Here is a 25,558-nt window from a genome sequence, read left to right on the forward strand (position 1 = left end):
AACTAGGTTCCTATCCTCATTACAGAAAGACTTAATTACTTCTGACTAAATCTGTAATTAAAATATATCACTGGAGCAGATTCACCTGCATGTGTAGGTGTTGGCACGCATACTCCTATGATGGACAAAGATGAATCACCCAGAAATAGTGTGCAGAGAAAGAAATTTTACTAGATAGCAAGATGATTCTCAAAGAGAAGTTCAAAATTAAAGTCAGAGAAAAAAATCAAATGACACACAGGAGTAATCTCATTAAATCTTAAGAAAATTATATCATGCCGAATAGCCAATCATGACAAAAAAAAAGGATGTGCTGCGGTGGAAGATACTAAGGTAGGAGGTGACAGGGAATTGGGGTTGAATTGGGAAGGCAGCAAAAAGTAATAAGCAGCCATGACTTCATGTACCATGAAGCTGAGTCAAGGTTGTAGTTAGAAAGACAGTGTGAGCCAGTTAGAAAGTGTGAGTAGTTAGAAAGAGAATGTGAGCCAGAAATAAAACTATAAACAGTATGCAAGCTTAGGTCTCTGCTTTATGTGTTGTTTAGAATGTGTTATGTGGTTAGACATAAAGGATCAAATGAACTATTTCACCCTGGAGTACTGTAAGAAAAAATATTACTAAGTTGTCAGATAGCAAAGGTTCAATATTTGTTCTCGTATATGTAATTTGTCTCTAGCTTGGGTAAGTCCCTTCCTCTTTAGGCCTGTTTCCCCATCTGTAAAACAGGGGCAGATAATACCTATCTCATGCACTGAACCACTATGTACATCTGTACAACCATGAGGGCACCAACTATGTCAACTATGAGCAATGCAGGATTACTGTGTAGTCTATGGCCTGAGAAGGGAAGGGTTTTAATTGCACTGGAAAAGTCTGTGTAAGTGCATTATACTTTTAAGTTTGCATGACATTAAGCCATATACTGTTATTTGTTCTGAGTTTCCTTACGTTTAAAATGAAAGGGTTGGGCTTCATGATTGCTTAAGGTCTTGTTCAATTCTAGTATTTAAAAGTATTACAGTTTATTCAAACTTTATTCATTCACACATTGAACCAAAATTCAAGTAGGACATAAAAGACAAGTGCAGAAAATTTAAAAATGGTTGAAATATGTTCCTTTCCCTTAAGAGTTCCCAGTTCTGTGGACTTTATGGTAACTATATAAAGTCCTTCTAGCTAAGACATTTGGTGCTTTTTAATTACATTTTCTTAGGCCCTGATATTCAAGCACAATTATCAAATTATAACACTGTAAAACATTAAGCTAATAAGAATAAGCAATTGCAAAGTTTAAAAGACATTTAAAATTAGGCAAAGTTTTATCTTTAGATGAATAAAATTACAGCTGATCCTTCAATAACACAGGTTTGAAATGCATGGGTCCACTTACACACTGTTTTCAACCAAATGCAGATGTGGTGACTTGAATATGTCAGGATGTTGGTACACATAGGGTCCTGGAACCAATCCTTCAAATATGGTAAGAAAATAACTGTATCTGGAATGTTTTTGGATTATTTTAATAGAAAATACTGGTCTGGAATTCAGATAGACTGAACTCTAGTCCTTGATTAACTACTAGTCACTTGAGAGTTTAAGTCATTTGGTCTCTCAGATATCAGCTCCCAGATTTGGATCATAATCCTGAAGTATACAATCCCAAATGGCATAACCCTGAATGTTGAAATCCTGAAAGATCAAAGTCCCCCAAAATAAAAATCCCTAAAGTCTAAAAGCCCTAACATCTAAAATCTTGAAAATCACAATCACAGGATAATTTACCTCATGTTAGGCCAACTCTTTTGGATTATCCCTATGCAAATGCCTATAATCTATTGCTATAATACACATTCTCATATATCAATTTTTCTTTGTCGTTTATTTAGTTTTCCTCACTATTTTCAAAGTTCAGCATTATTTTTTACAATTCACTATGCTATATATTTCATCTTCAAATCATTTCCAATACTGATGGAATAAATCATGTAGAGACTTTTAGAATTCTAATTTGCTTTATGCATTTTTTGCAAATTTGACTCCGTGAAGTACATTATCACAATACTGACTGTATGTAAGCATTGTGTGTGTGCATAAAAATTTGAAATTTCCTCAATAAATGAAGAAATGCCCTTTTTGTACATGTACATTTTTAAAAGATAAAATTTCTCAAGATCTCAGCTCTTTGGATGACTGCATTCGCAGTGGTGACCGATTGTGGTTTTTGATCTATCTCATCAAAAGACTTAGGTTGTTTGTCATGGTATCTCAGATGACCACATTATAAGGCTGGGTACACACAATTACCAACCACAGTGGTATGTGTTTATACATTTCCCTTCTCAACTATTTCTTTATAAATATGATTCATCTGTTCATAACCATTACAACCATGTGACTGTTGCTAATATACCTGAGTGTTTATGCTTTCAAAAATACATGTCATTGCCTATTTTATTGTTAAGATATGCTATAAAATGTTCTGTTGTGTTTTTATATGTTTCTCATACAATTGTCCTTTAAAATGTAGAGAAATCTCTTTTAAATTTTTTCTAATTTTCTTTCCAGGATTATATATCAATCTTTTGAGATTTCAACATTTGGGATTATGGCGTTTAAGATGTGTCTTTCAGGATTATGATCAACTCCTTCAGCCACCTTCTAGTCAAGTAAGAGACTGGGCCAACCAAGATGATCTCTGAGCTTAAAGCTTTAGGGATTTATATTTTAGTTAGCACATTATCCAATTCGTTAAAATAATTTCACTGTGAATACATACACTTTGGTATAATATTATATTTTACCAAATACAAGTGTTGGTATACACTTGTACCAAAGGTGACCAAATTCTTTCTGACATCTCAAAAGGCATCCCTAAATACCATAAATAGTTAATGGCTCTTGCTAAACCAGGTAAAGTTTGTAAAATGAAATTTACAGAAAGTTAATATTATCATCAAACCAGTTCTTTCAAATTCTTTCATAATAATTTTGATTTAAGCTGCTGCTAGGAAGCTGAACTCACTGATTTACATTTTGCTGTGTGTTTTCACCTCCATTCACTGCTTTCTTACTAAATAAATCTTTGCAGTCATTTTATCTTTTAATTTCATCTTCAGTTAAGTAGATTGGCTGACACATAGCGTAAAGTCTATGTAAGGGAGGAATATAAAACAGGACTGGATATAGAATCCTAACTCTGACATTTACTAGTAGTGTGTCCTTGGGTAAATGATTAAATATCCCCTAGTCTCAGTCTATCTAGCTGTAAAATGAGAATAATAATGTTCACTCCATAGAATTATTTTAAAAGTTAAAAGTTATATACAGAGAACTTCTAGTACAGTGTCTAAAATGTAGTAGGTATTCTAATGTATTTTCTTCTCACTGTACAATGTACCAATGTAAATGTACCAATTACATCCTCCATAGATGAAACATTTTTCCAGAAAAGATAATTTGCTTAAGCAGAAAATTTTATTCTAGATATAATAGTATTAAAACAATATATATATCAAATGTATACTACAGATTCCTTGAAATATGTCAGATTATACCTACTCCATACATTTAATCAAGAAGACTTAGAAATTCCAGTCAATTCTACCCTTGTAAAATATTCACAGAAGATATCCAGTATTTGAAGGATAGAAGAAACTAATTTACTATCCATTTCTCTAGATTTTTGAACTCTAAACAATAAGATAGATACCAAAACATAAAATACTTAGGTTTTATTAGCTTAACTACTATTAGAAGCATCATTACCAAATAGATTATGTGTTAGGAGGTGGAACTGGACTCTGGAGGCAGAGCTAAATCACGAAACCAAATTGAGGACTAGCTAAAACAGGGACTGGGTGGAAGTAGCTTTCCATAAGACATGCCCACCAGTGTGCCATGTCAGTTTACCATTGCCATGGCAACACCCAGAAGTTACTGCCCCTTTCCATGGCAACAACCTGACAACATGGATGTTTTCACCCTATTTCAATAAATTTCTGCATAATCTGCCCCTTAATTTGGCATACAATTAAAAGTGGGTATAAATATGACTGCAGACGTGCCTTTGAGCTGCTACTCTAGGCACACTACTTATGAGGCAGTCTTGCTCTGCAAGAAGCAATACCTCTGCTGCAGCTGCTATACACTGCTACTTCAATAAAAGTTGCTGTCTAACAATACTGGCTCAGCCTTAAATTCCTTCCTGGGAAAAGCCAAACACCCTCTTCAGCTAACCTCCAATTTGGGGGTTTGCCTGCCCTGCCTTTGGCTAAGAAATGCTCACCTATAAGAAATAAACCCCTTCCTGACACCTTACACCAAAATTAACTCCAGATGGATTAAAGACTTAAACATCAGACCTAACACCATAAAAACCCTAGATGAAAATCTAGGCAAAACCATTCAGGACATAGGTGTAGGCAAGGACTTCATGACCAAAACGCCAAAAGCAAGGGCAACAAAAGCCAAAATAGACAAATGGGACCTAATCAAACTCCACAGCTTCTGCACGGCAAAAGAAACAGTCAGTAGAGTGAATCGGCAACCAACAGAATGGGAAAAATTTTTGCAGTCTACCCATCTGACAAGGGGCTGATATCCAGAATTTACAAAGAACTAAAGCAGATCTATAAGAAAAAAAAACAAACAAGCCCATTCAAAAATGGGGGAAGGATATGAACAAATACTTTACAAAAGAAGACATACAGGAGGCCAACAAACATATGAAAAAATGCTCATCATCACTGGTCATCAGAGAAATGCAAATCAAAACCACATTGAGATACCATCTCACACCAGTTAGAATGGCGATCATTAAAAAATCGGGAAACAACAGATGCTGGAGAGGATGTGGAGAAATAGGAACACTTTTACACTGTTGGTAGGAATGTAAATTAATTCAACCATTGTGGAAGACAGTGTGGCGATTCCTCAAGGACCTAAAAATAGAAATCCCATTCGTCCCAGCAATCCCATTACTGGGTATATATCCAAAGGATTATAAACCATTCTACTATAAGGACACGTGCACACGAATTTTCATTGCAGCACTGTTTACGATAGCAAAGACCTGGAACCAACCCAAATGCCCAATGATGATAGGCTGGATAGGGAAAATGTGGTACATATACGCCATGGAATATTACGCAGCCATCAAAAACGATGAGTTCACGTCCTTTGTAGGGACATGGATGAACCTGGAAACCATCATTCTCAGCAAACTGACACAAGAGCAGAAAATCAAACACCATATATTCTCGCTCATAGGCGGGTGTTGAACAATGAGAACACATGGACACAGGGAGGGGAACACTACACACTGGGGTCCGTTGGGGGGAAATGGGGGAGGGACGGGGGGTGGGGAGGTGGGAAGAGATAGCATGGGGAGAAATGACAGATACAGGTGAGGGGAAGGAAGGCAGCAAACCACACTGCCATGTGTGTACCTATGCAACAATCTTGCATGTTCTTCACATGTACCCCAAAACCTAAAATGCAATAAAAAAAAAAGAAATAATCTAATATCTCTGAAAAAATCTCAGCTTAAAGATATCCACCATGAATTTAACCAACTCTTTACAAGGAATACATATAACAATCTCTCCTAAAATGTAGGGCTAGGAAAAACTTTCCAGTCAACAGAGAGGCTTCCTTTTATGAAACAAGCAACAGTATAAGTCATTGTGTTATTTTTGCTTTCAAATCAAGGATGCTTAAAGTTATTTTATTTATTTAAATAAAAAGTGTTTTATTTAAAGACTAGATTTTTGTCCTGATGAGCACCTCCACAATGCAATTTGCACTGCATTCAGAATCTTTCAAAAAAAATTTTTTTTTGTTTTCAGTCATAACTTCTCAAATATTCGGGAGACTGCTTCTAGAAAGATAGAGTACATGTATGTTTCCCTAATTCTCTTGCAGCATAAAACTAAAAGTCTTAGACCTTATACACAACAACAAACATAGTAAGACTCTTAAAGATAGAGGGAAGAAGCACACTAACTACAGACCTTGAGACCCAGAGAATAACATGGCAGTCAGTCCCATGGATTTTCCTTTTGCCTCAAAGATGCAAGAATGGATACTACAGAAGCCAAAACCCCTGAAATGCCACGAGGTACAAAAAAACAAAAGCCAACAAAAGTCTGTTCTCTAGACAAAACACCAGGAAAGAGACAGCCCAACATGACAAGAAACTCTTAGAAAATAAATTTTATACTGTAACCAAACACAACAGAAAAAAACTGTGGCCCCATTCCACTCATAGCAACACAAACTAGTGAGTTGTCTAGACTTTCACCCTCTCCATACTGTAACAAGGTGTCCCAACTCCACTATCAGAGTGATGTCAGAAATGGCTAAGAAGCTGAGACCGTCATTCCTGCTGGTTAGTAATAAGCCTCTCCCTATACCACTGTAGTGTCAGTATAGGAAATGTGTGGTACCAGAACTTCTCACTTCAGAAGAAATGAGGATCCCTTCATTGCTTGTATAGTGTCAAAATAGTCCTGTGGAAAAACATAATTCTTACCACAGCCCAGAAGCCTGCCCAGCACTAACAAGGGAGCCCTTCTTCTGTTGCAGCTGTCAGTGGAGAACATACAGTTCTACTCCAACCTGGCAACAAAGTGGCAGCATCCTCCTTTCAGAGTCTTTATTGCTGCAGAAGTTAATCAAGACAGATTATTTAATTCTGATGTGGAGTCTCATAATCTAATACACAAAATGGCCATTTCACTAGGAAACTACATATATCAAGAACTAGGAATATCTTAAATGAAATGAGAAGAAAATGTAATTAGTAGATACGAACATATATATGACAGATATTTAGAACAATCTGACAAAGATTTTAAAGTAGCCATCATATAATTTATCGAGCAATTATAAACATGCTTGAAACAAAAAATAAAGAATCCCCCAGAAAAATTAAGTCTCAGAACAGATTATAAGAAGACAACTTCTGTAGAAAATCGTATTTTGGTTTCTCAAAAAATTAAAATAGAAAGACCATATTATCCAGCAATTCCACTTCTGATTATATACTGAAAATAATTCAAAGTTGAGTCCTGAAGAACATGTGTTTTGCTCTTTTTGTTTAGTTTTTGAATTATTATTTTCATTAATTTTATATTAGATTCAGGGATACATGTGCAAGTTTGTTACATGGGTATATTGTGTGATGCTCAGTATTAAGTTTCTAATGATTCTGTCACTCAAGTAGTGAATATAGTACCAATTGGTAGTTTTTCAGCCAATGACTCACTCTTTTCTTTCCTCATTTTGGAATCCTCAATGTTTATTGTTCCCATCTTTGTGTCCATGTATACCCTATGTTTTACTACCATTTATAAGTGAGAATATATGGTATTTGGTTTTCTGTTCCTGCATTAATTTGCTTAGGATAGTGGCCTCCAGCTGCATCCACGTTGCTGCAAAGAACATTATGTCATCCTTTTTATGGCTGCATACTATTTCATGTTGCATGTGTATCTTATTTTCTTTATCTGATCCACCGTTGATGAGCATCTAGGTTGATTCCATGTCATTGCTATGGTGAATAGTGCTGAGATAATCATACAAGCACATATTTTTTTTTGGTAAAATGATTTATTTTCCTTTTAGTATATACCCAGTAATGAGATTCCTAAGTTGAATGATAGTTCTGTTTTTTTGAGAAATCTCCAAACTGCTTCTCACAGTGACTGAACTACTTTACATTCATGCCAATAGTGTATAAGTGTTCCCTTTTCTCCACAACCTTACCAATATCTGTTTTGTTTTGACTTTTTAACAGTAGCCATTCTTACTAGTGTGAGATGGTACCTCATTATGGTTTTGATTTGTATCTGTTGGATGATTAGTGATGCTGAGCATTTTTTCATGTTTGTTAACTACTTGTAAGTCTTCTGAGAAGCATCTGCTAATGTCCTTTGCCTAATTTTTAATAGAGATGTTTGGTTTTTGCTTGTTGATTTAAGTTCCTAATAGATTCTGGATATTAGACCTCTGCCAGTTTGCAAATAAAAATTTTCTTATTCTGTAGATTATCTGTTTGCTCTCTTAATAGTTTCTTTTGCTGTGCAGAAACTTAATTAGTTCCCACTAGTCAATTCTGTCTTTAGTGCTATTGCTTTGAAGGATATAATCATATTCTTTGTATAGGTCAATGTCTAGAAGAGTATTTCCTAAGTTTTCTTCTAGTATTTTAATAGTTTCAGGTTTTACATGTTAGTCTTTAATCCATTTTTAGTTAATTTTTGTATGGAATGACAGGCAAGGGTCCAATTTAATTCTTCTGCATGTGGTTAGCCAGTTTTCCCAGAAGTACTTGCTGAAAAGATAGGGTATCCTTTCAAAATTGTTAATTTTTGTAAACTTTATTGAATATCAGTTGGCTGTATGTGGGCAGCTTTATTTCAGAGTTCTATATTCTGTTTCATTGATCTATGTGTCTACATTTGTACCAGTACCATGCTTTTTTTTTTTTTTTTTTTTTTTTTTTTTACTGTAGCCTTGTAGTATAGTTTGAAGTCAGGTAACATGAAAATTCCAGCTGTATTTTTTTTTTTTTTTTAGGAATTCCTTGGTTATTTGGGCTCTTTTTTAGCTCCCTGTGAACTTTATTATCATTTTTTCTAATTCTGTGTTAAAATGACATTGGTAATTAGATAGAAATAGCATTAAATCTGTAGATTGTTTAGGACAGTATAAACATTTTAATGGAATTGATTCTTCCAATCTATGTATGTGGAATGTTTTCCAATTTGTGTCATCTCTGATTTCTTTTAGCAATGTTTTCTAGTTCTCCTTGTAGAGATATTTCACCTCCTTGGTTATATGTATTAGTAGGTACTTTTGTGTATAAATTGTAAATGGGATTACATTTTATTTTTAATTATTTTTTGAGACAGGGTCTCATTCTTTCACCCAGGCTGGAGTACAGTGGTGTGAACATGGCTAACAGCACCATTGATCTCCTGGGCACAAGCCTCCAGAATAACTGGGACCACAGGCATATGCTTCCATTCTTGGCTAATTTTTTCAGTAAATTCTTGATTTGATTCTTAGCTTGAATGTTTTGGTGTGTAAAAATGCTAGTGATTTTTCTGTGTATCCTGGGACTTCCTAAACTTACCTGTTTAAGAAGATTTTGGGCTGAGATGATGGAGTTTTTTTAGATATAAGATCATATCACCTGCAAAGAAAGATAGTTTTACTTCCTCTCTTCCTATTTAAATACCGTTTTTCTTTCTATTTCTGATTGCTCTAGCCAGAACTTCTAATGCTGTGTTGAATAGGAGTGGTGAGAGAGGGCATCCCTGTCTTGTGCCAGTTTTCAAGGTAACTGCTTCCAACTTCTGCCCATTCAGTATGATGTTGGCCATGGGTTTGTCATTGATGGCTCTTATTATTTTGATTTCTTGTTTTCTGCTAGCTTTGGGATTTGTTTGCCATTGGTTCTCTAGTTCTTCTAGTTGTGATGTTAGGTTGTTAACTTGAGATCTTCCTAGCTTTTTGATGTAGGCATTTAGTGCTATAAATTATCATCTCAAAACTACCTGAGCTGTGTCCCAGAAATTCTGGTACAATGTGTCTTTCTTCTTGTTTTCAAAGAACTTCTTGATTTCTACCTTAATTTCCTTAACTACCCTAAAATCATTCAGGAGCAGTTTATTCAATTTACACATAACTGTATGGTTTTGAGTGAATTTCCTAGTCTTGACTTCTCATTTGATTGTGCTGTGGTCTGAGAGAATGTTGTGATTTCAATTATTCTGCAATTTTTGAGTAGTGTTTTATTTCTGATTATGTGATCAACTTTAGAGTAAGTGCCATGTGGCAATGAGGAGAATGTATGTTCTGTTGTTTTGGGGTGGAGAATTCTATAGATATCTCTTAGTTTCATTTGATAATGGTGTCCAGCCACATCCATGTCACTGCAAAGGATATAATCTCTTTCTTTTTTATAGATGCACAGTATTTCATGGTGTATATCTGTCACATTTTCTTTATTCTATCACTGATGCTTACTGATTTCATGTCTTTGCTATTGTGAATAGTGCTACAATAAACATATGCATGTATGTGTCTTTATAATAGAACAATTTATATTCCTTTGTATATATACCCAATAATGGGATTGCTGAGTCAAACTAGTTCTCTCTTTAGGTCACTACACTATCTTCCACAATGGTTAAACTAATTTGCGATCCCACCAACGACATAAAAACACTCCTTTTTCTCCATGACTTGCCCAGTATCTGTTATTTTTTGACTTTTTAGTAATACCCATTCTGACTGGTGTGAGATGGCATCTCATTGTGGTTTTGATTTGCATTTCTCTAATGATTAGTGATGCTGAGCTTTTCTTCATAGGTTTCTTGGTCATTTGTGTGTCTTCTTCTTTTTTTTTTTTTTTTTTTTTTTTGAGACGGAGTTTCGCTCTTGTTACCCGGCTGGAGTGCAATGGCGCGATCTCGGCTCACTGCAACCTCCGCCTCCTGGGTTCAGACAATTCTCCTGCCTCAGCCTCCTGAGTAGCTGGGATTACAGGCACACGCCACCATGCCCAGATAATTTTTTATATTTTTAGTAGAGACGGGGTTTCACTATGTTGGCCAGAATGGTCTCGATCTCTTGACCTCGTGATCCACCCACCTCAGCCTCCCAAAGTGCTGGGATTACAGGCTTGAGCCACCGCGCCTGGCCTGTGTGTCTTCTTTTGAGAAGTATCTGTTCATGTTCTTTGTCCACTTTTTAATGTTTTTTTTGGTCTTGTAAATTTGTTTAACTTCCTTATAGATGCTAGATATTAGGCCATTGTCAGATGCATAGTTTGCAAATATTTTCTTTCATTTTGTAGGTTATCTGTTTCTTCTGCTGATAGTTTCTCTTGCTGTGCAGAAACCCTTTCGTTAAATCAGGTTCTACTTGTCAATTTTTGCTTCTGTTGCAATTGTTTTTGGAGTCTTAATCATGAAATATTTTCCCATGCCTATGTCCTGAACTATATTGTCAGAGTGTTTTCAAAAGTTTTTTATAGTTCTGGGTTTTACATTTAAGATTTTAATTCATCTTGAGCTAATTTTTGCATGTGCTGTAATGAAGGGATCCAGTTTCATTTTTCTGCATATGGCTAGCCAGTTACTACAGCATCATTTATTGAATAGTGAGTCCTTTCCCCATCGCTTTTAAGTAAGGTGTGTCAAAGATCAGATAGTTGGTGTGCAGCCTTATTTCTAGGCTCTGTGGTCTGTTCCATTGGTCTATGTGTCTGTTTCTGTACCAGTATCATGTTACTTTTGTTACTGTACCCATCGTATGGTTTGAATCAGGTAGCGTGATCCCTCCAGCTTTGTTCTTTCTGCTTAGGGTTGCCTTGGTTTTTGGGTTCTTTTTGGTTCCATATGAATTTTAAAATAGCTTTTTCTAGTTCTGTGAACATCAGTGGTAGTTTAATGGGAATAGCATTGAATCTATAAACTGCTTTGGACAGAATGGTCATTTTAACCATAATGATTCTTTCTATCCATAAGCATGGAATGTTTTTCCATTTGTTTGTGTCATCTCTGATTTAAGTAGTTGGTTTGTAGTTTCATTGTAGAGAACTCTACTTTCCTTATCAGCTGTATTCTAGGTATTTTATTATTTTTGTGGCAGTTGTGAATGGAAGTTCATTTGTTATTTGGCTCTTGGCTTGATTGTTGTTCGCATATAAGAATGCTAGTGATTTTTGCATATTGACAAGAAATAACCAAAATCAGAACTAAACTGAAGGAGACAGAGACATGAAAAACCATTCAAAACATCAATGACTCCAGGAGCTAGCTGGTTTAAAAAAAAATAGACAGATAGACTAATAAAGAAGGAAAAGACTAATAAAGAAGGAAAAGGAGAAGATTCATGTAAAAACAATAAAAAATGACAAAGGGGATGTTACCACTGACTCCACAGAAATACAAATAGGAATATTATAAACTCCTATAGGCATATAAACTAGATAATCTAGAAAAAAAAAAGGATAAATCCCTGGACACGTACACCCTAGCATGACTGAACCAGGAAGAAATTGAATTTCTGATCAGACCAATAATGAGCTCTGAAATTGAGGCAGTAATGAAGAGCCTACCAACAAATAAACCTGGTCCTACCTACCCAGGAACAGATGGATTCACAGCTGATTTCTACCAGATGTACAAACAAGAGCTGATATCATTCCTACTGAAACTTCTAAAAAGTTTAAAAGGAAGGAATCCTTCCTAATTCATTCTATGAAACCAGCATCATCCTAACACCAAAACCTGGCAGAAATATAACAACAACAACAAAAAAAACACTTCAGGCCAGTTTCCTTTATGAACATCAATGCAAAAATCCTCAACAAAATCTGCAAAAATCCTCAACAAAATATGCAAAAATTATCAACTGGCAAACTGAGTCCAGCAGCACATCAAAAAGCATATCCATCACAATCCAATAGGCTTTATCCCCAAGACACAAGGTTGGGTCAACATATACAAATGAATAAACACGATTCATCATGTAAATAGAACTAAAGACAGAAACGACATGATTATCTCAATAGATGCAGAAAAGGCTTTTGATAAAATTTTACATCTCTTTATGTTAAAAAAAAAAACCCTCAATAAACTAGATATTGAAAGAACATACCCCAAAACAAGACTTGTAGAAATGCTAGTATCAGGCATTATGCTATGAGTTTCACTCAATTATTTCATCCAACTCATAACAACCCTGAGAAGTGAAAAAAGCTTAAGTAACATGCAACAGCTAACATTTATAGTATACTTCCTGTATACCTGATATTCTGCTAAATGTTTTACAGGCATTATCTTATTTTATCCTCATGACAACTATATGAGGTGCCTGAGAAGGTTTGGCTCTGTGTCTCCACCCAAATCTCACCTTGAACTGTAATTCCCATAATCCCCACATGCCAAGAACAGAAACAGGTGTAGGTAATTGAATCATGGGGGCAGTTTGCCCCATGCTGTTCTCCTCAGAAAGACAAAACAAGATAGTGAGTGAGTTCTCAGATCTGGTGGTTTTAAATCTGTCTGGCATTTCCCCTGCTTCCTCTCACTCCATCCTACCGCCCTGTGAAGAAAGTGCCTTCTTTGCCTTTTGCCATGATTGTAAGTTTCCCTGAGGCCTTTCTTTCCAGCAATGCAGAACTGCAAGTCAATTAAACCTTTTTCCTTTATAAATTATCCAGTGTTGGGTATTTCTTTAAAGCAGTGTGAGAATGAACTAATACAGTGCTATTATCTTATTTTAAAAATGAAAAACCTACGGTCTAGAAAATTCTTTCAGTGGCACCAGGCAGCTAGTAATTGGTACATACAGGGTTCTGGTGCCATGTAAGGTTAGAAGAGCAGATAATCTTTATTAAGCACTGTATTAGTTTGTTCTCATGCTGCTAATAAAGACATACCTGAGACTGGGTAATTTATAAAGGAAAGAGGCTTAATTCATTGGCTCACAATTGAGCATAACTGGAGAGGCCTCAGAAAACTCACAGTCATGGCGGAAGGGGAAGCAAACATATCCTTCTTCACATGGCAGCAGTAAGGAGAAATGCCAAGCAAAAGAGGAAAAGCCCCTTATAAAACCATCAGATCTCATGAGAACTCACTGTTACAAGAACAGCCTGGAGGTAACTGCCCCCATGATTCAATTACCTCCCACTGCGTCCTTCCCATATCACACGGGGATTATGTAAACTACAACTCAAAATGAGATTTGGGTGGGGACACAGGCAAACAATATCAAGTGTCAGGCTTTATACTAAGCACTTTATACATGTTAATGCTCACAACAATTTTTGAAGTAGTCATCACAATACTTAGAATGTAGAACCAGGGTTCAGTCAGAAAGAAGAGCAGATAATTTTTATTGAGCACTTACTAGTATCAGGCTTTATACTAAACACTTTCTATACATTAATATTAACTGAAATTCTTTGAAGTGGTTATTACTACAATATTTAGAATGTAGAGCCAGGGTTCTGTCAGAAAGTGCCATTTCAATGAGATCTGAAAGACTAGTGGGACAAGAGACAAAAGATATGTTTACAGGGGTAGTGAGAAAGCTTTAAAGGTAGAAGGAACAGCATACACAAAATCCCAAGTCAAGAGGCAGCAGGGGACATTTCAGGAAGTAAAAAGGCCAAGGTAACAGGAACCCAAGAGAAGAAGAGGACCATGTGAGAGGAAACTGAAATGTGGGCTTGGGTACCTTCTCATAAGAACTTGTAATCAGACAAATGTGCTTCCCAAATCTTATCACTGGGACATATCTTCACTAGTTTTAAAATGTTTTTGTAGCATTTTGACAAACAAAAAATAAATCCTATTTTAAAAATTAAATAAATTGTTATCTTTAGTAAGTAAAGTTTATTTAGAAAGTGTTAGGCTGCCACAGCTCTTTTTTAAAGATCCAAGAAAAGGGGCCTGTATACATGCTACCACCGGCTAAAAGGTGTGAGGGTAACAAAATCCCTCTGATGGCAGCAAAGATCAGAGGAAGGGAATGAAAAGTTAAAGATAAGGCTTTGGAAAACAGGGTTACTAGTCTAGCCCTGCTCCCTTCCCTCTAGAGCTAACTCTGTTCTAACCTAAGTTCTTACAGGACAGTTTAGAGTATATTTTAACTAAGGGAGTTCACTTCCTCATAATCCTTACCCAAATCTTAAATTCACAGAAGCCCACATTAAACTCCCAGTAGTAAGAAACACAGTAGGGTATATAAGCTATGACTTTTGACTCTGTAGGTCTATTCTTGGCTTCATCATTAAAATGGTGAATATCTTTGAGATTTTTTTAGTATAATTTTAATATACTTTAATTGTCATTTTGTGGTATGAATTGTCTTATTAAAATATAATTTTAAGCAGTTAAATTTATTTACTTAATTAGAGTTCTATTTTCTCCTCAATATCCCCATTCTCAGAAGTCAACTCACATTGCAAATGGGGGAAATACAGAGATGGAGAGGATATACCCTTTAGTACAGTAACATCTAATTGTAGGATTGCATTGTGCACATGGTACCTGTAATCACATAAAATTGTATCTAACAAAAAGAAATCCTGTGCTGATTTTTCAACATCAATATCTTACAACAAGCATGTTCAACCTGCAGCCTGTGGGCCACATGTGGCCCACAATGGTTCTGAATGTGGCCCAATACAAATTTATAAACTTTCTTAAAACATTATGAGTATTTTGCCATTTTTCTTTTAGCTCATCAGCTATCGTAGGTGTTAGTGTATTAATGTATGTGTGGCCTAAGACAATTCTTCTTCCAATATGGCCCAGGGAAGCCAAAAGATTGGACACTGCTCTCTTAAAGCACAGACCATGTTCGTCTCTCCCTCATGTGTGGATTTTTGATTTCATAAGAAAAAAAAACAGGTTTGGAGAACCTGATGTGACTATTTTGATTAGTGATAGAGTATGAAAATTTCCAGAAATAACAATAATTATAACAACAGTAAAAATTATCACAGGAATGTATAATAAATAGGGGTTTTAATGGTTTTTAAATGCTTTTCATATAAATTGTTTTCTTTTATCCTCACATTAATAAAAAACAGGGCAGACATTATTAGTACTTCATAAATAAAAAAATTAAGAATTAAAAATGATCCCATTTTGGGGAGTACGTTGGAATGCCCACAAGGAATCAGAGGCAAATCTGATCAGAGTAATTTCCTGAACTTTCCCAGAAGAAAAGCTATGAGATCTTGGGAAGCCACTGGGATTCTCTAGACATAATTTAGTCATCTGTAGAATGGTCTACATTATAGAATGTGGACATAAAGAGATAGAAAAAGACACTAGATTTCATTGGAGGGAAGAATTAGTGTAAATAAAACAGGGCTTGGGCCTCCCACAGACACTTGTACACAGGACAAAGACTGCAGGCAAGGGCAAACTCAGAAGACTGAATGGTCTATTCCTCTGAGATCCATAAGATATATCATGAAGAAGGCAGTGTGGTGGAGCACAAAATTACAAGCATCCACATCAAACCAAAGTCAGTTCTAAGATATTCCTAGCTCTGCTTCTTGGGAGCCTTTTAATATTGGGTCTTTTTATTTTATTTTATTTTTTATTATGCTTTAAGTTCTGGGGTACACGTGTGGCTCATGCAGGATCGTTACATAGGTATGCACATGCTGTAGTGGTTTGCTGCATCCATCCCCCTTTCATCTACATTAGGTATTTCTCCTAATGTTATTTCTCCCCAATCCCTTGACCCCCTACTATCCCTCCTGTAGCCCCCCACCCCCCAACAGGCCCCAGTGTGTGATGTTCCTCTCCCTGTGTCCATGTGTTCTCATTGTTCAACACCCACTTATGAGTGAGAATATGTGCTGTTTGGTTTTCCGTTCTTGTGTCAGTTTGCTGAGAATGATGGTTTCCAGCTTTATCCCTGTCCCTGTAAAGGACATGAACTGATCTTTTTTATGGCTGCATAGTATTCCATGGTATATATGTGCCACATTTTCTTTATCCAGTCTATCATTGATGGGCATTTGGGTTGGTTCCAAGTCTTTGCTATTGTAAACAGTGCCACAATGAGCATGCGTGTGCATCCGTCTTTATAACAGAATGATTTATAATCCTTTGGGTATATTCCCAGTAATGGGATTGCTGGATCAAATGGTAATTCTATTTCTAGATCCCTGAGGGATGGCCACACTCTTCCACAATGGTTGAATTAATTTATACTCCCACGGACAGTGTAAAAGCATTCCTATTTCTCCACATCTTCTCCAGCATCGGTTGTCTCCAGATTTTTTAATGATTGACATTCTAATTGGTGTGAGATTGTATCTCAGTGTGGTTTTGATTTGCATTTCTCTTTTTATTTTCAATTATTTAATTGTATATAATTATCATGTACAATATGATGTTTTGAAATATGTAAACACTGTGAAATTGCTAAAGTGAGCTCATTAACATACAAAGCCTCAGATATTTATTTTTATGGTGAGAACACATAAAAATCTACTCAGTGCCATTAAAGAATACAATACATTGTTATTAACTATAGTCACCATGTTGCACAATAGATCTCTTGAACTGATTCCTCCTCATTGAAATTTTGTATCCTTTCGGAAACATTTCATCCATACCACCCCACCCAAGCCCCTAATAACTACTATACTAACCTCCACTTCTATGAGTTCATTTTTTTAGATTCTACAAAGAAGTAATATTATTCAGTATTTGTCTTTCTGTGCCTGCATTATTTCACTTAGCATAACATCCTTAGGGCGAATCCATCTTGTCCCAAATGACAGGATTTCCTTTTTAAAGGCTGAATAGTATTCCATTGTGTATGTACACTACATTTTCTTTATTCATTCATCTGCTGATGAATACTTATGTTGCTCCTATATCTTGAATATTGTGAAAAATGCTGCAATAAATGTGGAAGTGCTGATATCTCCCCAACATGTTAATTTCATTTCCTTTGTGTGTGTGTGTGTATATATATATATATATATATATATATATATATATATATATATACTGTACACAGTAGTTGGATTGCTAGATCATACAGTAGTTCTAGTTTTAATTTTTAAAGAAAACTTCATACTGTTTTCAACAATAACCATACTAATATACATTCCCACCAACAGTATGCAGAGGTTCCCTTTTCTCACATCATCATTGCCAACAAATGTCATCTTTTATTTTTGTGGTAATAGCCATTCTAACAGGTGTAAGGTGATGTTTCATTGTGGTTTTAATTTGCAAGTTCCCAATGTTTAGTAATGTTGAACATTTTTTATATGCCTATTGGCCATTTGTATGTCTTCTTTTGAGAAATGTCTAATCAGTACCTTTGCCCATTTTAAAAAAATAGAGTTATTTGTTTTCTTGCTATTGAGTTGTTTGAGTTCCTTATATATTTTTAATATTGATCCCCTATCAGATGTATAGTTTGAAGATATGTTCTCCCATTCCCTAGGTCATCTCTTTACTTTATTGATTGTTTTCTTTGCAGTGCTGATACTTTTAATTTTGATGTAATTCCATTTGTCTATTCTCACTTTTGATAACTGTGTTTTGGAGTCATATCCAAAACATCCTTGCCCAGACGTGGAGCCAGTCATAGAATCAGTGTCACGAAGTTTTCTTCCTATATTTTCTTCTAGTAGCTTTAAAATTTCAAGTCTTACATTTAAGTTTCTAATTCATTTTGAGTTTACTTTTGTACATGATGTTAGATAAAGTCTATTTCATTTTTCTATACGTGGATATCCAGTTTTCCCAATACCATTTATTAAAGAGATTGTCCTTTACTCACTGTATGTTTTTGGCACTTTCATTGGAAATCAATTGACCATAGATGTGTGAATTTATTTCTGGGCTCACTATCTGTTTCCTTGGTCAATTTGTCTGTTTTTATGCCAGTGTCATGCTGTTTTGATTACTATAATACATTTTGAAATCAGGTAGTGTGATGCCCTCAGCTGTTCTTTTTGCTCAAGGTTGTTTTGGATATTTCTGATCTTCTGTGGTTCCATATGAATTTTAAAATTTGTTTTTTTCAGTTTCTATGCAAAATGTCATTAGAATTTTTATATAAATTACATTGAATCTGTATATCATTTTGGGCAATATGGATATTTTTAACAATATTTATTCCAATTTATGAACATGGTAGGTATCTTACCATCTATTTGCATCTTCTTCAATTTCTTTTGTCAATGTTTGTAAGTTTCAGTGTACAGGCCTCTCATTTCCTTGATTAAATTTATTATTATTTATTTCATTTTCTTTTTTGTAGGTGTTGTGAATGAGATTGTTTCTTGATTTATTTTTTGGATAGTTCATTAGTGTGTAGGAACTAGTGGTAATTGCATACTGACATTGTATCCTGCACTTTACTGAATTTGTTTATTAGACCTCACAGATTTTTTGGTAAACTATTTATCTATCATGTTTGTTTGTTATCTACAAACAAGGACAATTTAGCTTCTTCCTTTCCTATTTGAATGTCTTTTATTTCCTTCTCTTGCCTAATCACTTGGACTTCCAGTACTATGTTGAATAGAAGGGGCAAGAGTGGGATTATGCAGTATTTGTTTTTCTATGCCTGCATTATTTCACTTAGCATAATGTCCTCTGGTTCATCCAGGTTGTCCCAAATTACAGAATTACCTTTTTAAAGGCTAACAATAGAATTCCATTGTGTATATATATCAGAGTAGGAGGATATTTTGCTAAGTGAAATATTCCAGGCACAGAAAAAAAAAAACTGCATAATCAGTATAATGTTGTTCCTGTTCTTAGAAAAAGAAGTTTTCAATTATTCAGGGTTGAGGCCTATAATAGAAATGCATTGGTCATATATGGCCTTTATTGTATTGAAGTTCATTCCTCTTGTAAGTAACTCGTTGACAGTTTTTAACATGAAAGTATATTGAACTTTGTCAGATACCTTTTGTTCATCTATTATCCTTCATTCAGTTAATGTGGTATTGTGGTACATCATATTTACAGTCACATTACGTTGAACCATCTTTACATCCCAGGGATAAATTCTACTGATCATGGGTAATGATACCTCTAATGTGCTATTGAATTTAGTTTGCTAACATTTTGTTGAAAATTTTTGCATCTATGTTCATCAGAGGTAGTGGTCTCTAATTTTCTTCTCTGACAGTGTCCTTGCATGGCTTTGGTTTCAGGGTAATGCTGGCCTTGTAAAATGAGGATGGAAGTATTCCCTCTTCTTCAATTTTTTTGAAGTCCTTAAAAAAATTGATATTATTTCTTCTTTAAATGTGGTAGAATCAACAATGAGACCATCAAAAGATGGGTTTTTCTTTTATTGAACACTTTTTATTACTCCTTCAATCTCCTTTCTCAATATTTATGTGTTCAGATTTTCTATTTCTTCATGATTCATTCTTGGTAGGTTTTATGTGTCTAGGAATTTATCCATTTCTCCTAAGTTATCCAATTTGTTGGTATATAATTAATAATAAAAGGCTTTTATTATTTCAATAGTTTTTGAGGAACAACTGGTGTATGGCTACAAGTATACATTTTTTAATGGTGATTTCTAAAATTTCAGTGCACTCATCACCCAAGTGTACGCTGCACCCAGTGTGAAGTCTTTTATCACTCACCCACTTCCAGCTTTCCAGCCAAGTCCCCAGAGTCTATTACATCATTCTTAGGCCTTTGCATCCTCATAGCTTAGTTCCCACTTATAAGTGAGAACATATGATATTTACTTTTACATTATTTAGTTATTTCACTTAGTATAATGGTCTCCAATTTCACCTAAGTTGCTGTGAATGCCATTATTTTGTTCCCTTTTAGGGCTGAGTAGTATTCCACGGTTCATATATTATACATATATATAAGAAATTATATATAATATAATATATAAATATATAATATACAATTTTATATAATAAAATTTAATTTATTATATACACTATATATAATTTTCTTTATTTTTATTTGTTGATAAAAATTTAGACTGGTTATATATTTTGGCTATGTTGATGGGAATTTAGGCTGGTTATGTATTTTGGCAATTAAGAATTGTGCTGATGTAAACATGCATGTGCAAGTGTCTTTTTCATATAATGACTCCTCTGGGTAAATAACGCAGTAGTGGGATTGATCAAATGGTAGATCTACTTTTAGTTCTTTAAAGAATCTCCATATTGTTTCCACAGTGATTGTACTAGTTTACATTCCCACCAGCAATGTAAAAGTGTTCCCTTTTCATCATATCCACATCAACATGTATTATTTTTTGATTTGTTAAACTGTGGCCATGCTTTTAGGAGTAAGTTGGTATTGCATTGTGGCTTTGATTCGCATTTCCCTGATTATTAGTGATGGTGAGCATTTTTTTCATATATTTGTTAGCTGTTTGTGTATCTTCTTTTGAGAATTGTCTATTCATGTTCTTAGCCCACTTTTTGATTGGATTATTTTTCTTCTTGCTGACTTGTTTGAGTTCCTTATAGATTCTATATATTCATCCTTCATCAGGAGTATAGTTTGCAAACATTTTCTGCCACTCTATGGATTGTCTTTACTGATTATTTCTTTCGCTGTGCAGATGCTTTTTTTTTTACTTTAATTAAGTCACATCTATCTATTTTTTTTTTTTTTTTTTTTTTGCATTTGCTTTTGGGTTTTTGTTCATGAACTCTGCCTAAGCCAATGTCAAGAAAAGTTTTTCTGATGCTATCTTCGAGAATTTTTATAGTTACACATCTTAGATTTAAGTTTATGACTCATCTTGAGTTGATTTTTGTATAAGGTGAGAGATGAGGATAAAGTTTCATCTTCTACACGCGGCTTGCCAATTATCACAGCACCATTTGTTGAATAGAATTTCCTTTCCTCAACTTTATGTTTTTATTCACTTTGTCAAAGATCAGTTGACTATGAGTATTTGGCTTTATTTCTGGGTTCTCTATTCTGTTCCATTGATCTATATGTCTGTTTTGACACCAGTACCATGCTGTTATTGTAACTATTGCCTTGAAATATAGTTTGAAGAAGAGGCAGAGCATGGTGGCTCACGCCTTAATCCCATCACTTTGGGAGACTGAGGTGGGTGGATCATGAGGTCAGGAGTTCGAGACCAGCCTGACCAACATGGTAAAATCTTGTGTCTACTAAAAATACAAAAAAATTAGCTGGGTGTGGTGGCACACCCCTGTAATCCCAGCTACTCAGGAGGCTGAGGCAGGAGAATTGCCTGTACCTGAAAGATGGAGGTTGCAGTGAGCCAAGATTGTGCCACTACACTCCAGTCTGGGTGAAAGAGTGAGACTTCATCTCAAAAAAAAAAAAAAAAAAAAAAAGAACAAGAAGAATGTGATGCTGCCAGATTTGTTCTTTCTGCTTAGCCTTCCTTTGGATATGTGGGTTGTTTTTTGATAATATCCTGGAGAGTATTTTCAAGCTTGTATTCATTCTCTTCATCACATTCAGGTACACCTATCAAACGTAGATTAGGTCTTTTCACATAGTCCCACATTTCTTGAAGATTTTGTTCATTCCTTTTTGTGCTTTTTTCTCTGATCTTGCCTTCTCTTTTTATTTCATTGAGTTGATCTTCGACCTCTGATATCCTTTCTTCTGCTTGGTAAATTCGGCTGTTGAAGCTTGTGCATGCTTCACGAAGTTCTCGTGTTGTGTTTTTCAGCTCCATCAATTCACTTATATTTCTCTCTATGCTATCCATTCTCGTTAGCATTTTGTCCAATCTTTTTTCAAGGTTCCTATTTTCTTTGCGTGTGGTTAGAACATGTTCTTTTAGCTCACTGTAGTTTCTTATACCCATCTTCTGAAGTCCGATTCTGTCATTTCTACACCCTCCTTCTCCATCCGGTCTGGTTCCCTTGCTGGTGAGGAGTTGTGATCCCTTTTAGGAGGAGAGGTGTTCTGGTTTCAGGAGTTTTCATCCTTTTTGCACTGGTTTCTTCCCATTTTTGTGGGTTTATCCACCTGTTGTCTTTGTAGTTACTGTCTTTCAGATTGGGTCTCTGAGTGAGCTTCTAGCTCGTGGATGCTGAAGTTACTTTTTTTTTTTTTTTAAGCTTTCCTTCTAACAGTCTGGCTCCTCTGCTGTAGGACTGCTGAGGTCCTCTCTGGGCCCTGCTTGCCTGGGGATCACCTGCAGCAGCTGCAGAACAGTAAGGGTTGCTGCCAGTTTCCTCTTCTGCTATCTTTGTCCCAGAAGGATGTTCGCCTACTGTCAGTCCATTCTCTCCTTTATGAGGCGATTCTTTGGATATATGGGAGTCAGGGAGCTACTTGAGGAGACAGTCTATCTTTTATTGGGGCTTAAATCCTGAGCTTTGAACTCCGTTGTTCGTTCAGAGCTGCTGGGCAGGTACGTTTAGGTCTCCTGCAGCTGAACTCATAAAGCACTTTTTGTTCCCAGGTGCTCTGTCCCGGGGAGTTGGGGCTTTATGAGTTTCCGTTGCACTACTGCCTTTTTTGATTTTTTTTTTTCAGGTCTTCCCCGCCCAGCTAGCAGCATGCCTAGCCACTGTCTGTCTGCAGAGGCTTTGCAGAGCTGCTGTGGGCTCCACCCAGCTGCCCTGTGCTCTTCCCTGCAGTCCTGTTTATATAGGCATAGTTAGAACTGTCTCGGCAATGGTGGCCCTGCCTCTGTTATGGCAGACTCTGTTGTGGCAGGTTGCCTCGGCAATGGCGGGTTGCCTTGGCGATGGTGGCCTGCCTCTGTAGTGGTGGAGAGTCTCAGTACTGGCAGACGCCCCTCCCCCACTGAGCTGGACCATCCGGGGTTCAGCTGTGCTTGGTTTGAAGGGCTCAACCCAGAGGGTTTCCAATTACTGTTTTTGTTTTCGTTGTTGTTTGGGGCGGAGGGCTGGGACCAACCGAGCCTGATCACCTGGCTCCCTGACTCAGAGTCTTTTCTTTTAAGTTGAACGACCCCGTGTTTCAGTCGCTTGTTGAAAAGGCGCCGGGATCTCCTGTGCTGCGACTCACTGAGTTGGCTCAAACAGCTGAGCTGGCTCCTGGCGGATTTTTTGCCTAGGAATCTCCTGGCCTGCCTCACTATTTCAGATGAATGGGCAACTCTGCCATCTCAGGGCTCCGATCGCCAGCTAATAGGGCTCCCAGACCAGTGGCTTTTTTACGGAGAACCGCCACAACAGGGCGTGGTCACAGCAGCCACTGGGGCCGAATCAGCCCCATGCGGGCCAAAACAGCTGCACAGGCCGGGACTGCGGCACTGGCGACCCCTCTGCCTGGGTATCTCCTGGTCTTTGGGCAATAAAAATTTGCCTGGAAATGCGGCGTCCACTCACCCTCTGCACTTTCACTGGGAGCTGAAGTCCTGAGCTGTTCTTAGGTGGCCATCTTCGCAGCATTCCCCTTTCATATAATTTTTTTAAAATACTCTAAAATTCATACGGTACAGAAAAAGAGCCTGAATCGCAAAAGCAATCTAAACAAAAAGAACAAAGCTGGAGGCATCACATTATGGACTTCAAACTAAAGTATAAAGTTACAGTAACCAAAACAACATAAATCCATACACGTATACCTTTCTGACCTTCAACAAAGTCAACAAAAAAAGCAATGGGGAAAGGACTCCTTATTCAATAAATGGTGCTGGGATAACTGGCTAGCCATATACAGAAGAATAAAAATGAACCACTACCTTTCACCATATACAAAAATTAACATGGATAAAATGTTTAAGTATATGACCCCCAATCTATAAAAATTCTAAAAGAAAAACTGAGATATCATTCTGCACATCAGCCTTGGCAAAGAATTCATGACTAAGTCCTCAAAAGCAATTGTAACAGAAATATAAAAATTTACAAGTGAGATCTAATTAAACTAAAGAGTGTCTTCACAGCAAAATGAACTATCAACAGAGCAAACAGATAACCTACAGAATGAGAACAATAGACATTGGAACTATTAGAGGGGAGGAATCAGGAGTGAGGGCAAGGCCTGGAAAACTACCTACAGGTATTGATCGACTTACGATCTATGCAACTTACGACCATTCGACTTTACGACCACAATCACTAGCCATGACTACTCCTCATCTGGCAGCACAAATATTGCCCAGCTGGGCGTACAACAGTGCAGACCAGCTTCTGGCAGCACTACCATCTCCGCGTGCACCATTTCAACTGTACATATAGCCTACTCAACTTAAGACAAAATCGTGTTACGACCGTTCTGCGGTCCCGACCGTGGTCATAAGTCGAGCTCTGGCTGTACTGGGTATTTTGTTCACCACCTTGGGGATGGGATTATTCATATCCCAAACCTCAACATCATTCAATAAACCCATGTAACAAACCTGCACATGTACCCTCTGAATCTAAAATAAAAGTTGAAATTATAAAAAAAAGATAAATTTGTTATACGCAGTCCTAAAACTGCCAATAACTGCTATAATCTAATCATACTGTTATGATTACATTTATCATATTGAATGAGATGTTTTGTTTATTGCATTTCTTCTTGATGTGGATCCACCATTTACTATCTGTATAATGTTAGGTAAGCTTCTTAAGTTCTCTGAGCCTTAGTTTTCTTATGAGTGGATCGAGATAATAATATGGAGTCTCTGACCCTCTGTATCACCTAATCAACATCTAGCCTGTTTCAAACTTTAACTTTAATAATCACTTCTTCAGAGAAATCTCCCTGAGTCACTAGACTATACCCACCATGCCTTCCCATGTTCCTTTTCCCCCACACCCATTTTCCTACACCTATCTATTTTGTGGGAATATATGATTAGTATCTACCTGCCCTAGTAGACTATAAGCTTTGTAATAACTAGTGCCTGTTTTTGCTCAATTCTACATCCCAAGCCCAATCCAGTACCTGCCTTACAATAGATCTCAATAAATATTTGTTGAATGAATACAAATTAACTTTTTCATGATCCTGGCTTTTATTTCAAGTTTTTAGAAGGACCACTCAATCACAAACTGACCCTTTCACTTAGTCCCAGCAAT

The 25,558-nt window shown here is 36.3% G+C and overlaps 1 protein-coding gene across 5 annotated transcripts in view; it reads right to left on the reverse strand.

Moving 5' to 3' along the window:
- The window catches only part of LOC101050152 (AGBL carboxypeptidase 4), a 1,418,805-nt gene that overhangs the window by 959,594 nt on the left and 433,653 nt on the right, over positions 1 to 25,558 (reverse strand). The window lies entirely within an intron of this gene.

The sequence above is a fragment of the Saimiri boliviensis genome, chromosome 11, assembly GCF_048565385.1.
Source record: "Saimiri boliviensis isolate mSaiBol1 chromosome 11, mSaiBol1.pri, whole genome shotgun sequence".
NCBI classification, from domain to species: domain Eukaryota; kingdom Metazoa; phylum Chordata; class Mammalia; order Primates; family Cebidae; genus Saimiri; species Saimiri boliviensis.